We start from the raw sequence: 14992 nt of genomic DNA, 5'->3' as shown, positions 1-14992 counted from the left end.
GCCCTGAAGATGGCTCCCAGCTCATGTCTTCACAGGCATGGGATGCCATGGTAGACACTGTAGGAGGGTTCCTGAGGGAAGGGGCTAGAGAAGTAGCAGGGAAGGGCAGGGGAGGGTGACCAGCTATGCTCACTGGGGCTGGGGACACCCTCCTGCAGGAGGGGAGGTTGAAAGACAAAGGTTCAGGACCAGGCCTGGGGAGATAAGAAATGGCAAAAGCCAAAGCTGTGGCCAAATCAGCAGGGCCTTTCTTTGCATCTAGTGGAGTCTCCACACTGGGCCTGGCCCTACAGGGAGGAAGAGGCTCAGAGGGGAGAGCTGAAGGAGAAATGGGGATTGTGGATGTATTTGCTGTGAGGGAAGGTAAAGGGACAGATGGGATTGGGGGCCCAGCAGCCTGGCATAAGAAGGGAGTGGAGGCAGGAGGATCAGGGCTGGAAACCCCATCAGTGAGCAGAGACAGAAAGCCTGCGGGCCCTGAAGCAGGTGGGGGGCTGGGCAGGACAGGAAGGGGGGCAGTGTGGACGGATACCATCTGGTTTTCAGGCTGTAAGGCATCTGCTTTACCATCTGAGATCTGGGTGGCTTGACCCTTCACGTTCTTCATGCTGTCTGATTCTTTCTCTGTGTTAATACGTGGCATCTTGGGAGGTGGGGGCAGGTCACCCCAATCCCAGGGTGGTTGTAGGAGCCCTGAGGGTGGCAGCTGCAGCTCTGGTGTGGCTGCTTTTCTCTTGTAGGGTCTTTTTAATGCAGGCACAGGAGTGGTAGGGCTCCCTGGTGCACTAGTCTGAGGATGGGAATCTGTAGAGCCTAGAAGACGATTTACCTCCAGTTCTTTCTTAGGAAAGGACTCCCAATGTGAGGAGCAGCTGGCTGAGGCTTGCGTCGGATACCCCGGTACATCCTCACCAGAGAATCCATGAGTGGCGACCACTTCAGCAGGGCTATGAGAGCTGGGGGAGCCGAGGCCACAGGAGAACTCCCTGGAAGATACCCGGGCAGTCACTTCCGCAGAGGGGTCGTGGGGGCACTGATTTCCTACTTGAGGTCTATAAGGCAGCGTTATAGAAACCATCGTTGACTTGGCTACCAAGGTCATCGATGTAGCTGCTTCCACAAGGATGCTGGATGAACCACTTTCCTTACCACCTTGGCCTTCTGTCTCCTCCGGGAGCCACGAGCCATTTTCTTCCTCTTCCTCCTCCTCCTCCTCTCTCTTCTCCTCTCCCTCCTCTTCCTCTAGTTCTTCCTTTTCCATCTGTTCCCCCTTCAGCTGTTCCTCTTCCTTTTCTTCCTCCTCTTTCTCTCCTTCCTCCTTTTTTGCTTCCTTCCCCTTCTCTTCCCTTCTGTTTTTAAATTCTTCTTTGGCTTCTGGCTCAGTTTCATTTGAGTAAGGAAGAGGCAGAGGGTCCAATGTCCAAGCCTCTTCAGTCTGGACCACCCATGCTGGCCAGGCAGTAGGGAAAGGATTTTGCTCCAGAAGAGGGATTTTCATGGGTCTCAGGGGCCGGAACATCTCGAAGTCGTACTGCCTTCTGGGGGCGCTGTAGAGGCCAGTGGACCAGAGCAAACAGGAGAGGTGGAATTTGGGCAGATTTTCCTTGGCTGTAACAACCTAACGATGCAGGCCAGGTAGGGGCAGTGCCCGGTTGCAGGATGTTGAGGGTGATGATCTGGAGTGGCTGGATGCAGGGTGGGCAGCTGAGTCGTGAGGAAAACTTTCTCATTTAGGGCGGTTACTGCGCTACTTAGAGATCCGCCCAACTGCCAAACCAAAGAGTGAGCAGATTGCAGCTACTCTGGATCCAGGCAAACTCTGGCCCTTGTGACATCAGGCTGGAATGTATGACAGATAGAGCTCACGCGGGTTCGGTGGGTTCGGAAGGGAGGCAGGAGAATCGGCAAGTGTCGAGAGGCTCTACACCTCTAAGGGTGAACAGAGGTTAACGTACTAGCTCCGACACTTTTGATGCTCTTCCACGTGCTGGCACACAAGATGTCACACATTTCGGGGTTTCCAAGAACTGTGGTATGTTTCATCAGAGATCTGGGACCTTAGACAGAAAAGGACTGATGGGCAGGTGAGTCAGAGCCTGACAGACCTCGTAGGGCCTTTGCGATGTCTCTGGGTAGCATTGAACCACAACCACCTTCTCAGAGGCCCCCTTGACGGCATTGGCTGCATGAAGTTTCCAGTGTCCAGGGGAGATCATGAGACCCTAAGCTGACTGGGTGCTGCAACCCAGAATCCCACTGGCACGCAGCTTCTGGTCACTTCGTTTTATTCATCTGATAAAGCCACACTAAAGACCAACATGCTTCCTCAGTTCACACAGAGGCTAAGGAGACTCCCTGGGCCTCCTTGTCCCATCTGAACCCCATGTTGCCATATTCTCTTAGGTTGTTCTTTGCTCTGAGCACCAACCCATCCTGAAGGAGCACAGGCACTGCCTAGGAGGAGGTCAACACCTATGATGATGGAGTTCCAGACTAGAGTCTCCTGTGAAGATGTGGGGCAGCAATGGTCAGCAGATGTCCTCCCCTTTGTTGTCGGCTGTTTTTTACTCTTTTGGCTCTTTTACTATTTTGAGGGGCCCACCACCCAGCTCCCAAATAAATCATACCTGGGGTCTTCTTATTACTTATAAATACCCCGCCTTAGCTTGGCTTGTTTTTAGCCAGCTTTTCTCAACTTGCAATTAATCCCATCCACCTTTTACCTCTGGGCTTTTACCTTTCTCTATTTCTGTAAATCTTACTTCCACTCTTACTCCATGGCTGACTGGGTGGCTAAGTGGCTGGCCCCTAGCATTCTCCTCTCCTTGTTCTCTTGCTCCTTTTTCACCTCCCAGATTTCTCCTATTTATTCTCACTGCCTGCCAGCCCCACCTATCTTTTCTCCTGCCTCACTATTGGCCATTCAGCTCTTCATTAGACCATCAGGTGTTTTAGACAGGCAAAGAATCACAGCTTCACAGAGTTAAACAAATGCAATGTAAAAAAAAAAAAATGCAACACATCTTTGCATCATTAAAGCAAATGTTCCACAGCATAAGCAAAAGTAACACATCTTAAAACAATATTCTCCAACCCTCTTTCTTTTAAAAGTGAGCCTGGGAGCCTGGATGTCAACTAGAGACAGAAAACCAAGTTGTCTTCTCAACCCTCCCACCTGCTCACTATTACCCCCCTCAGCATTTTGAAGCAACTCCTCCCTGTTTTCTGATGCCAATGGTGGGTGGCCTATGAGGTTTGGTTTTGTTCTCTTGCCAGGAACATCTTCGTGTTGTTTCTTCTCATTTTTTAATTTGCTCTATTAGTCTTTGGAGTTCTGATATTTCACCAGAATATGTATCGGTGAAGGTCATTTTCCAGTAAATGTGCTCAGTGTGTGGTGGGTCCCTTCCACCCTCCAAATCCTATCTATGTAGGTAATCAGAGTTGTTGAGAGTTCAAGAGCTATGCCATAAGCCAACATTCCACATTGCTCTCCTTCCTTCCTCTGGATCTTTTCACTCCTTTCAGAGATGTTCACTGAGCCTTGGAAAGGGTGACATAGATGTCTCCGTTGTAGCTGGACATTAAACTATCACTCGGTCTCAGAACTTTGATTGATTATGAAGTTTCAGATTTTAATATCACCTTGTAAAGTTCCATAAAAAGTCCCCTGTTCACTTGAAATGCCATTTGTAGATTCAGAACTCAATTCTGAATTGAACAGCCATCTCTATGGTAATAATTTCACGCTTGGGAATACAGCATATTTCTCAACTCATTTAGGTTTTCCTTTGATATCCATTAACCAGATTTCATAATTTTGCCGTGAACTTTGTCTTTCAGTAAGTTTATTCTTAGACACCTGGTAGTCTCTACAATATTCTAAGGTCAGTGTTCTCACTGTTCTCTGCGGGCATGTGGAGCACTGGTGTTTGGTCTCTGGGAATCTTAATCACTCATCCGGTCCTATTGTGGCTGCAGATTCTTCTGTGTTTCCTATAAGGAGGCTTATGTTACACAGGAGCAAGCCTTGTTTCCCTGTCCCAATCCGTACATACCTGGATTTTCTTGTCACATTTTACTGAGATTTCAATTTAAAAGAAGCAAGAACCATCAGGATTTTTAAACAAAGTCTTCACCAAGAAATGCAATGTTTGTTGAAGATTTGGGTAGATACCTATTATTAAAATCAAATTGCCTAGTTTGTTAGAGTTTTCCAAAAATAATTATTGATCATTACCAAATAGTTTTTCTGTAGTTTATGACAGATTTCCCCCTGTAAATACAGTATAACAGGTATACTGATGGGATTTAAAGAGAACCCATGTTTTCATTCCTCAGCATGATGCTTCACCATGATATGTTGCTTTCTTGCATATTGCTTACTTCAGTGTACCAATATCTTATTGAGAATTTTTATCGCTATATTCAAACTAAGGAAAGCCTATGTTTAATTTTATTCTAAAGTCCCACTTCAAGATGACAGCCCTATCAGAAAATGCAGCCTGCCAGAGAGCCTCTAAAGGAAAAACATGAAGAGAGAGGCTAGTGGAACTGAATTTAAACTCTAGAAATTAATTTGGCATGTGGATGTGTTAGCATTTGACTAAAATGTCATTCAAATGAGCATTGGGAAAACAGGAATTATTGAATAGTAGTAAATCAGGTAATGACATGGATCAAATAACTAATGTTTGGGACACAAGTCTAGATCCTTGCTTCACAATGCATCCCCAAGTCACTCACACAAATCAAATGATTTAAATTGCAGCTAATAAAAGTATAAGATGAAAATCAGACCACATTTATTTTTTTAGTCAAATTTTGTAAGCTGCTGTAATGGTTGGTTTTAAGGTCCACTTGGATTCACAAATCAGTATCACCTGAGTAAGAACTGTCACCTGAAGAATTGTCCCAATTGACTTAATAGATGTGTGAAGACCAACCCCGAGTGTGGGAAGCAGCTTGAGGTAGCAGCCAGGATAGAAGTGTGGGCTGCCAAGCTGATTTACCCTGCTGTTACCATCTCTTCGCTGACATCAGAACCAGTGTTTCCCCACTTCCACCATTGTCTAAAACACAGAAGCTCTCCAGGAACCTTCCAGGTTTTCAGCACCAGATTGAAACTTCTGTAGCACCCAGCCTTGAGGACCAGGCAACTAGCTATTCTCAGCCTCTCTGGTGTAAGGCAACCATTGCTACTATTTTTATGTAAACTGGTTTAATAAATAATGTATATATAACACTAATATATATATATATATATATATATATATATATATATGCCAATATATATATTAATCACTATCAATCCTGTTCCTCTAGAGAACACTAATACAGATAATTTTTTCAAGGAAATAATTTTTTTCTCAGCTTTCGAATTTTCTTATTTTTGAGACAATGTTTATGTATCTCAGGTTGGCCTCAAACTCACTATGCCTTGACCTGATCCCATTGTCTGCACCTCCCAAATGCTGAGATTTCAGTAATATATCACTCTACTTGGCTTTTGTGGTGCTAATGCTAGAACCAGGGTGCTGGGTTTGTTTCACAAGCTCTTGATAACTGAGCTCATCAGAGCCCAAAATTTTTATACTAATAGATGCAGTGTTTCAAAAGAGAAATGTCCCCCATAGGCTCAGGCATTTGAACTCTTGGTCTCCAGTTTGCACTGGAGCCAAGTAGCACTGTTTGGGGATACTTTGGAGATGTGACTTCAATGAAGGAAGTACATCACTGGGAGTGGGCTTTTAGAGTTTAGCCCTTCCTGTCATTTCCAGCTCACCTTCTGCTTTGTGCTTGCATTTGAAAATGTGATCTCTCAGCTTCCGCTCCTGCCACCATGCCTGCCACCCACGGCCAGGCTACCCCAACAAAATGGACCCTTATTTGAAACCATAAGCCAAAAAAAACTCTCTATTCCATACGTTGCTTTTGGTTATGGTGTTTTATCGCAGCAACAGAAAAGATATTAATACAATCGCATAAAGGCTCTATTTTTTCCCTTGTGATTTTAAGAAGCTATTTTTTACCTTTGCACTATTTTCCATTGGTGTGTGTGTGTGTGTGTGTGTGAGAGAGAGAGAGAGAGAGAGAGAGAGAGAGAGAGAGAGAGAGAGAGAGAGAGAGAGAGAGAGAGAGAGAATCCCCCTATCTTTCTGTAGTCACTTCCCAAGTGCTGGAATCACAGACTATTACACACATTCTATATCTGATCCCACTGTGGTTTTAGATTCATCACTCTTCCAATTTCTAACTGAGTGATGTTTATTTCTGAAGTTACAATGCTAGAGGAACAACAGTCTTATTAAATAAGAAACACAGAGGCAAATGCAGAGTTAAAAGCCCAAAAGGTCAGAGCAGTAGCTAAGAACTGATACTAAAAAAACCTTTCTTAACTTTCACTGCTGCTGCCGTCCTTCCCCTTAGAAAGAGACCTACTTCCTATGTATCTGTCTTTTTATTGACTTTCTGTTCTGCCTTCTCATTGGTTGTAAACCCAACCACATGACCTCCTCGCCACTGCCTGTCTATACAGACCTCTAGGTCTTCTATGGTTGGTATTGAGATTAAAGGCGTATGTCTCATGCTGGCTGTATCCTTGAACACACAGAGATCTGTCTGTCATGTGATCGGGATTAAAAGTGTGCACCACCACCACCACCCAGCTTCTGCTATGGCTTGCTATTAGCTCTGACCCTCAGGCAACTTTATTTATTAACATACAAATAAAATCACATTTCAGTACAAATAAAATATCACATTTCTCCCTTTCTATTTTAATAAAAGGAAAAAAGTTATAACTAATATAAGAAAAACTATATCCAATAAGTATATACAATATATACAGTCAAGAATTACATTAATGATGTCTAGTCCGTTAACATTTGACAGTTTCAGATGAAAAACTCCATTAATATATAATGATGTTCAGTCCAGTAACATTTGATAAATTTAGACAAAATTTTTCATTACTTATCCTATTTAAAACAAGTTGTTCCTTTTTAACAGTAGATTCAATAATTGACCTGTTTATCTTATCATATCCACATTTTCTCTTTTTTCTTTTCATAATAGATTCAATAATCTACCTTTTGTTATTTTTATGTCTTCCCCATTTTCTTTTTAGAGTAGAGTCAACGATTTACCCATTTATTCTATTATTTATCTTTTTTCTCAGAGTAGATTCAATGATCTACCTCATATCTATATTCTATTTTTTCTTTTTCTTTTTTTAAACAAAAACTCTGAATCTAATCTCCTTGTTCAGATTTTTTTCCTGACCATTAACAATTAACAACTTGTAACCAGCCATCATAAACAATGACAATTATCCATAAGTCATTGAACGACCAAAAATACCCACCCACCTCTTGGGAATATGGGCATAGTTTTCTTAAAATTACTTCCTGCTTTCTGGGGGCGAAGACATCTTTAGGGAATCCTGAAAAGAAAATTTTTGGGTTAATTGTCAAGTCCTGTATCATTTGTCCAGTCACTGCATAATGAGAAGGTGCAGGGCTTGTTTCAAGTCCTTGTTCAAGTTGTCTGTGAATCTGGATCATCTCAGCTAGCCATCTCAAAATTGTCTTGAGCAGGTTGTAGTCCAAAGTCAATCTTTCCGTGGTGTTAATGGCTTTATCATAGTCCATGTGGAATCATCTTTGTGGGGTCCCATCATCCTTTTGAAGATTTCAAAGTTGCGGTTAGGCATGGTCATGGTTCCCTACAGAATTTTTTTTTTTTTTTTTTTTTTTTGGTGCCTCCTCTGTGGTTTGGAGCAATCACAGTCTGATAAATGTCTGTCTCTCAGAACCATGAACATTCTTCCCTAGAAGAGAAAAATCTTCACACCAATTTCTCCCCACCATTTGTCTTGCCAAACTTTTCCAAACTGACCTTTGCCGATGCTTTCTCGTAACACAATGGCAATTCTTGTAACAAGATGGCAATTCTTCTCTGAACAAGCAGCAGTAAACCCTTCATCCCAGGTAGCAGCATCACCTCAGTCACCAATAAGATGAGGAGCTAGCAACTCAAAGCAGCAGCCGCTGCCTCCATGGTCCCACCACCACTGTTTGAGGCTGGGCTCCGGCCAAAGTTTCTCCTAAGCAAGCCTCCTAGCCTGGCCTCAAACTCAGGATCCTCCTGCCTCTGCCTCCTTCAGTAAATCCAACCAGTGTGCCACCACAACCAGCTGAGATAGCTCAGGTCTGAGCTGGGGCCCAGAAGGCCACAGGCAAGTGGCTTTTTCCTGAATTCGTACCTCGAACTTTGGGCGCCAGATGTAGCATGAATCTTAAAGGTTCTTATTAATAAAAATCAAACCTGAGGCCAGGTATTGGGGTGAATACTGAAAGATCAGAGAAGCAGAACAAGCCAGAGCTTCCTCACCTCGCCAATTTTTCAGGTGATCCTGTTTCCTCAGACTGGATGCCTCTGAGTCCTCATCCAGAATGAATCTCAGCTGAACTCCTACTCAAAAGCCTAAAAGCTTAACCAGCTCTAGTTCCTGGTCCTCATGCCTTATATACCTTTCTGTTTTCTGCCATCACTTCCTGGGATTAAAGGTGTGAGTCACCATGCCTGGCTATTTCCAGTGTGGCCTTGAACTCACAGAGATCGATGCCTCCCGAAGGCTAGGATTAAAGGTGTGAGTGCCACCATTTTCTAGCCTCTGTATCTAGTGGCTGTTCTGTTCTCTGACCCCAGATAAGTTTATTAGGATGTACAACATTTTGGGGAACACAATACCACCACAAGGTAAACCTATCTTTTGTTCACCAGAGTGTAGCAACTACGATCATAAGCTCATAGGTCATAGGAGGAAGATGCAGGAGGGGGATCCCTGACCAGCCAGGCAAGCCTACTGGCAATCTCCAGGCCAGTGAGAGACCAAGTCTCAAAATATATGGTTGAATACCATTCGGTCTCCAACTGCATGCACATACAGGTATACCTGGACACACACAAGCGTGTACATAGAAAACAAAACAAAACAGGGTAACCTTTGTGTTTGTGCACGAGTTCTGAGAAATGGATGATCACAAGGTGTGACTGGAGAAAGAATTCAGTCTCCTGGTACTTAAAAGGGAAAACTCAGTAAGACCTGTTGTTGAGCTTATACTCCATTTACCATGTCTTCAGAAAAGCACATTCCTTCCGAAGTCTAGGCATAGGCTGGGTATATCTCATGCAAGGGTCTTTTTTTTTTTTCTTTTTAGCACATATATTTTATTTAAAAGACTTTTTCACATATTTTACCTTTTTCATTAGAAATGAATACAATGTATGATACCATATGCTTTCTTCTGTTCTGAAATAGTCTTTGTAATTTGACTGCAATTATTTTATTTATTTATAGATTTATTTTAATCCTGACCACAGTTTCCATTCCCCTCTCTTCTCCCAGTTCCTTTTCCCCTACCTCCCCTCTGGCACTCCCCCAACCCACCCCTCCTCAGTTTCTATTCAGAAAAGGGCAGGCTTCCCGTGGATACCAACCAAACATGGCATGCCAAGTTGCAGTAAGACTAAGCACCTCCTCTCGTATTAAGGTAGTAAGGCCGGACAAGGCAATCCAGTATGAGGAACAGGGTCTCAAAAGCCAACAAAAGAGTCAGAGATGGCCCCTCGTCCCACTGTCTACACAACGGTAACATATATGCAGAGGGTCTCGGTCAGTCCCATGCAGGCTTGCAAGGGTCGTTCTTAAGGGAGAGAGAAATCAGAGAATTCTTTCTAGGTTTTCTGGCTTGCATCATCGAGGAGTGGCAGGAGAAAGGCAAAGAGCCCTTCTCACTGCTCCTCTGTCTTCTCAAAGTTCAGAGTGCCGTGCTCTGTGGTAGTGAGTCCTCAAGCCCCGTCCTTATGTATGCCAGTGTACAGGGAGACAGAGGGCAGGGGAGACAGAAGGAAGTGATGGGTGCTGAGGTACAAGCACTCACCCTGAATGTGGCACTCAGGAATGGGTCCTGTGAAAAGTCAGAGGGATGAGTTTCTGGAAAAGTCAATAGCAACATCACAGGCCTGTGGAGGAGCAGAAGCTTGGTGGGGTTCGAGATGAGCACTCTCGGATTTGCAGGCCAGTGATGTTTCCAGACAGTGCTTGAATGTTTTTGATGCTCTAGCTTCAGTGTGGCATCAGGGCCAGCAAGCAAAGCCTCGGGTCTCCCCGCTGCCATTTCTGAATGTTTTCTCTCTTTATATCAGAAGGGTATAAGACCATAAAATCCAGCAATCCTTTTAATACAGAACATCAGTCTCGCCCAAGTGAAGTGTATAAAATCTGGTAATGAGGTACGATAAATCTACTTTCTGTGAAGATCTGGGGTCCATAATCCCACATTTAATTAACATGCCTGAGACAGCACAGAGCCACTTGGTTTCAGCCCAGTTCTCTCTGGAGTGCACACCGTCGTTCACCTGCTCCCTGTTGGCACACCTAGGGCTGTCCGAGAGCATATGCTGGAACAGAACTGGCGCAGACAGAGCCCTGAGACTGGGAACAGCATCCTTCTCTCCGCTCTCAGCTTCCAGCTGCCGGAATGTTAGGGTCTCTCAGCCTCAAGACTGGGCAGTAGAAAAATAAGAAAGATGTTCAGAATCTGCATGAACCCAAATCAGGGCTGGGGTAATTCCGTGGGTGTCTTGATGCTGCAGTAGCCTAACCCAGCATCTCCCAGGGATAAAGATGGAGTTTAAGGAAGGAAAACCAAAACCTTCCCTAGGTGGCTGAACACTACCCCTGAGCTTTCCTGACTTCTTGCTCTTGCTCTCTCCCTCACTCTCTTTTCAGAGATCGTTTTCCCCCTGAGGATGTCCCACAGTGGATGGAGTATCTACAGTGCCCACGGCATATTCCAGCAGTATAGTTGAGAGGGTAAGATGGGAGTCAGCTGTCAGTCAAGGGACCACTCCTACTAAAGCTGGCCATGCAGGGAGGTGGAGGAGCTCAGAAAGGCAGAGAGTGTGGAAGGCACAGCAGAGCCAGCAAGCCACGCTGTGCATCCTACCCCTTCCTAGACCAGCTCTGGGCACTAGAAGGAGAAGAGGTTTGGGTTTGGGTGTTTATTATTCTATGTTAATCTAAATACCACTTGGTTTTACTTTGCTGTTTTTGTTTTTGTTGTGTTGTGTTTTTAATAAAGTGTGCTGCAGTCCCTAATATGATTTTGATCTAGACTTCTCTATACTTTTTCCCACATCTAGGAGCATACAAATTGTTGTTGGTAACCATCTATTAACAAGGATGGAAAGACTAATTCATCCTTGGGGTTCCATCCTCACTAAGAGGAGCATATAGAGTAGAGGCTCTTCCAGTGTGACACGCAGGGAGGCCAGGGACCCAGCCACCAGCATCAGTGCAGAGAGATACTGCACCCAGCCAGCCAGGCTAAGGCCTGGACATCCAAAAGTCCCCTCCTCAAATGGACATGCTGAGCTCCCAACCTCAAGATGACAGTGTTAGCAGGTGACTGGGTGCTAAGAGAAGAATGCTCGTGAGTGACAGTGAGGCCTGAAATAGTAGTCTTGATTGTCAACCTGACAGAGTTGAGAGTCACCTAAGTGACAAATCTCTGGGCATGTGTGAGGGAATTTCCACAGAAGTTTAACCGGGATGTGGAGAGCTCCCTTAGAAGTGAAAGATGCCATTCCGTGGGTCCAAGATTAAACAAGAAGGAGAAACTGATTGGAGCTCCAGCATTCTTTGCTCCCTGCTTCCTGACTGTGTGATCAGCTGCCTCTAGCTCCTGATGCCATGACTTTCCCCACCATGGCGGACTGTACCCTTAACTGTGAGCCAAAATAAATTCTTCCTTCCTGAGGAGTTGTCCTTGGGTATTTTGTCACAGCAAAAAGTGACAGAGAAAAGTCACTAATATAAGGCCCTTGGGACAGCAGCCCCAAAGACGGCTCTTGTTGCTTCCACTGTGTCTGAACATTTCAGGACTCTAAAGTAGGAAGCAGTCCTCAGGCCACCCCTGCCATGCTAGGTCTCTCTGACCATGAACCTCCAGACCCAGAACTGAAGGAATAAACATTTGCTGTTCAAAAGCCACCCGGCCTATGGTATTTTATACAGTGGCCCAAGTGGTCTGAGCCTACTATAGCCCAGTACAAAGTCACCATTCACCTCTTAGGAGAGGCCAAGGCCTTGAAGCCCCCACTCCCAAAGTCCCATAACTTCTCTAGGCTTCTGTTTCTCTTTCTCACTGTGTACTGTATTTTTAATACAACACTGTACAACCCAGCACATCAGCTCAGAGCTGGGCATGGGGCTTGTCCAGCTTTCCAGCCCCTCCTGATGTTCATGCTTTCAAACATTTGTGTTGGGAAATCTCTGTCCTATGCCAACACAGTCTAGTTTTGTAAACAAGTCAGTAAGGACCCAAACTGTTGATGAATTAGGTAGATTCTAGGTTTGGTTCTGATATCTACTGGACATCAGTTCCCTGGTCTTTGAAGAGGGTTCCAGCTCCATCACTTTGAAAGGAACCTCTACCGAAATGGCAGCGATGTCTCTTATCAGGGAAGGTTTAGGGAGGCAGCAACCCGCGCATCAGCACATGGGCGTTACAGCAGTTCTGAGGCACTGTAGAGATGACAGCCACTCTGCACACACAGTCATGGTTAATATTGACTGTCAGCTTGACCTGGAAATAAATCTCTGGGTGTGTCTGCAAAGAAGTTTCTAGGCTGGATGAAAAAGAGTGAGTAGCCTGATTCCATGGGCTGGATTGGGACACCCACCTAAATTAAAAAAGGTAGCTAAGCAACGGCATTCATCACCCTCTGCTTCCTGACTGGGGATAAATTTCAGGTAGCTGTCACAAGCTTCTGCCGCCGTGACTTTCCCATCATGATGGACTGTGAGCCCAACTAATCCCTTCCTCCCTGAAGTTGGTTTTGTCAAATATTCTGTCACAGTGAGAAGATAAGTCACTAAGACACCCAAGCACACAAGTATCAAATAACAGGGAGGCACCTGAAGCAGCCAGGCATGGACTTCCCAGATGACTCTGAGAAGCAGCAAGAATGTAGCCACAGGACAGGGAGATTCCATCAAAATCAGAAACTGCACTTGACAGGAACAGCCCAGGCCAGGTGTTGTCTCATTTTATCTTAATGCATCCAGGGACTGACTTGGCTCCTTAGCCAGTGAGAATATAGCCATTGAAACCTGGAAGTCTCAGCTACCTACCCTGCTCCACTTCCTCCAAGGAGACCTCCTCCCGATCAGTGTCTTGACCCTTTGGTCCCAATTTCAAATCACTAGGGATGTTTCTGTGGCCTCCTCACAAACAGCTTGTAGTCTCAAATCAGAACGGATGCTCTGAGGCATGCTGGGAGTCCTGCCAGTTTGGAGGAGGGGTAGATAATTAAGGAAATCATGGTGAATTAAGCTTTCTGCAATGAAGCGCAAACATCTTTTCACAAACAGCAGCACCCTGTTAGCTTATGTTTTGCCAGAGAGAGAGGCAGGGTCTATCTGCTGGGTTTTCAGCCTGGTAAAACACATCTGGCTAGGGAGCCAAATATTTAAGGGTCATTAAAATCCCAGACTCCTTTTGCCAAGAACTTTTCTTCTTTGTTATTCAAGTGCAGAGCAGTTATGGAAAATGCATTCCATATGGTTTGTGAGACGTTCCTATTTACTCCATCAAACCATGGCTTTGAAAGAGCTTTTTGATGTCAAAGTTGTGTTCAGATTTTATAGACTCCCCCAATGAAGCTTTTAAAGCATCTCCCTTTGAACCCCAAACATTTGCCAAGAGTAAACAGAACCAAAACCATGAGGGGTCAAGGGCTTTGTTGCAAACAAAGACCTCAGCTTGATCTGGGGCTTCCAGAGGTTTGAGGCCCCACCCCAAAAAGCTCCACAAAAGATCATGTTTCCCACATAAGTTACATGAAAATAAATGCTTTAATGTATTCATATTTTATTAATAATGTAACACCCTCACCCACCACCTCCCACCAAGAAGCAGGGACGGAAGACAGTCACGCACTTAAACTATTAACAGAACTTTGGGAAGTTGAAGAAAAATGTGCCTTTAAGTCAAAAAGCAAAGTTTATTTATAAATTCTTTGCAGTGAGGGTTTCTCAGCGTAACAGACAAAGCAAACAGGCTCAGACCTGGGAAGATCTTGAAGCCCTGGAGGAGCACACAGACCCTCCCGGGCTCACAGGACAGAGAGGGTATTTGAGAAGAATTCCTTTTGGCAGATGGGAAACTGAGGACCAGAGCTCAGCACTGGCTGACAGCTGGCTGACAGCCGGATCCAGGACTTGAAGCTCCTAACCAGTTCTCTTTGTTCCCTTCCCCTCCCCCTCCTCCGGCTTTTCCAGCTCTGTCTCTTCCTTGACCTTGGAGGCATCCTCCACCACATGTCTCTTCTGTCCCTTAAGTTCTTTCTGCACTCAGCAAGACAATGCCTCCTGTAAAGCTTGGGTCAGGCCATGTCAAGGATGTGCTGATTCCCTGAGTGCCCAAGCCATCTACCTGTTGCACTACCACAACACTGCTGCCTTTCCTAACCTAGCCACTCCTCTCCAGTGCCAAAGTCTCCCAGCTCACTCTATCCCACCTACTCTGCTCTCCAGCCCCTGAGTTCACATACCTCATGGCCTAGCCAAGACCTGTGCACTGCATGCCTTTGCTTCTCTGCACAGTATCTTTCAGTTCTTAGCCCAAGCAGCGTATCTCCAAGGACTTCTGTGGCTAATGAATGAAAAGAATGTCTGCAAGGTCATCAGGGACTCCTATGTACAGCTACTGGCTGAACACACCCTACACACACAAACTGGGCAGAGAGCTTCAGGAAGTCCAGCAAATGGGCCATACATCATTTCCTGCTGCAATCCTGGAGCTCAGCACAGTACTCAGCTGTAATAGGCACTTGGAAGCATAGCTCACTAAGATACCTATCTCCTAGCCTGGGCTCCTTCTATTCACAGGAAATGAAAAAGAAAACAAAGATGGAAGGA

At 45.1% G+C, this 14992-nt stretch overlaps 1 long non-coding RNA gene across 1 annotated transcript; it reads left to right on the top strand.

Moving 5' to 3' along the window:
* The first annotated feature begins 1898 nt into the window (after nt 1–1898).
* LOC121829313 (uncharacterized) lies at nt 1899–11167 on the top strand. Its single transcript, XR_013051126.1, has 2 exons — nt 1899–2084; nt 10799–11167. It is a non-coding gene; the product is annotated as an uncharacterized LOC121829313 (long non-coding RNA).
* The last annotated feature ends 3825 nt before the right edge of the window (nt 11168–14992 follow it).

This window comes from Peromyscus maniculatus, chromosome 5, assembly GCF_049852395.1.
Source record: "Peromyscus maniculatus bairdii isolate BWxNUB_F1_BW_parent chromosome 5, HU_Pman_BW_mat_3.1, whole genome shotgun sequence".
Lineage (NCBI taxonomy): Eukaryota > Metazoa > Chordata > Mammalia > Rodentia > Cricetidae > Peromyscus > Peromyscus maniculatus.
This window is presented reverse-complemented; position numbering and strand designations above follow the sequence as displayed.